Raw genomic sequence first — 1,810 nt, forward strand, 5'->3', positions numbered from 1 at the left:
GGAGAAGGGACAAATAATAAAAAATTTGTCCCTTATATCATATCTAAATCTACCCTCTTTCAGCTTAAATCCATTACCCCTTGTCCTGTATAAAAGACTCTTATAAAATATCCCTCCCCAGTTTTCCTGTAGCCCCTTCAGGTATTAGAAGGCTTCTATAAGGTCTCCCCGGAGCCTTCGCGTCTCCAGCCTGAACAACCCCAACTCAGCCTGTTCTTATAAGAGAAGTTCTCCAGCCCTCTGATCATCTTTGTTACCCTCCTTTGGATTTGTTCCAAGAGCTTCAAGTGTTTTGTTTTTTTTTGTGCTGAGCTTTGCCACCTTGTGGTGTGTCCCGCATGCAGCTTGTGTGCCCGGGTGCTGGCGGTGCCAGGGCAGTGCAGCCTCCCCCGAGGTGCAGTCGGTGGGATCCAGGATGCAAAGCAGCTGCTGCCCCTTATTCCGTGCTTATTCCCCATAGCCAGGGCCATGGGGTGCTTTGCCTCTTGACTTAGTCCACTGTTCCTTTAAGCTCTTTTAAGAAGATCTGTAATATCTACCAAGACAAAAATAAAACAGCAGTTGGATGGAGATTGATAGCAGTGTTGTGGTTTGTGCACATGACGACTCTTCCATCACGAAGATCTTGGTTTTATGGTCCGACAAAAGCAGTTGTACCTCTTTATTGATCGCTGCTCACGCTTTTGGTAAAGTTATCCATTAGAGGGAGCTACAGAGCAATTTATGAGGAGATCAGCTTTAGGGCATCAATTTTGAAGACGTTAAACAACGCACGTGGAATAAAAATGCATCGATAGGTTCAGAAATGGCTCTGGGGTTTTCTGTTTACTAGGGCGAATTAGTTTTAGCAGTATTAGGACTGATTTCGTTATCACTGTATCCAGAGTCCTCTGTTTTAAGACACTTATTTATTTTCTTTGACACACCTACCTGCGGAGCAGTTATCCCATACACATGCATTATTTACAAGGATATTTAAAATATTTATTAAAAAACAAAACAAAAAACCACCAGTCTCTTCTTCCCTAGGTCACTACATATCTTGGTAGGAAAAACTACAGACTGAATTGCAGAGGAAACCTGACATTTCTGTTGTGGAATTGAAGAGCTTGGCTGTACTGGAAAACACCAAGACCAGCCTGCTGAGAGGTGTAGATTATATATTAGGAGAAAATTCTTAATTGAAAGGGTAATTAAACACTGGAAGCAGCTTCCCAGGTAGGGAGCTGAATCACCATCCCTGGAGGCTTTTAGAAGAAGTGTAAATGTGGTGCTGGGGAACAGGGTTTAAGCACTGGACTTGGTAGAGTTAGGTTAATGGTTGGACTTGATGATCTTAAAAGGTCTTTTCCAACCAGAATAGTCCTGGGATTCTGCACAGAGGACCCATGCCGGGGATTAACAAGAAGTGCAAAGAAGATTTAATTACAGGCCAGAGCTCCTGGTGCACACAACAGGGATGTAGCCTCTGGCTGATAAGGGGGCTTAAATCTTGGACCTGTTGCCCACCAGAAGCCAAGAGGAGGAAACAGGACCATGAGCACACCCTTCAAGTTCTGCCCATAAAGCATTTGCATCTGGACCTGCTGGGTTGGCAAAAGAGGCTGGAACCACTTCTCACCCCAAACTCATGCAGGGAAGGGTGTTGAGTCACCCATGGGCACTGGAGGGAACGAGGAAGATGGAAAAGATGCACGTGAGGAGCCAAATTTAGACCAAGGCTGAGCTTCCCCATGTCTGAGCAGGGAGGGGGCAGCCTCCAAACAGGAAATATGAAAATACAGATCCAGGTGTGGATCTGACACTGCCG

The sequence above is a fragment of the Heliangelus exortis genome, chromosome 1 (genome assembly GCF_036169615.1).
Source record: "Heliangelus exortis chromosome 1, bHelExo1.hap1, whole genome shotgun sequence".
Lineage (NCBI taxonomy): Eukaryota > Metazoa > Chordata > Aves > Apodiformes > Trochilidae > Heliangelus > Heliangelus exortis.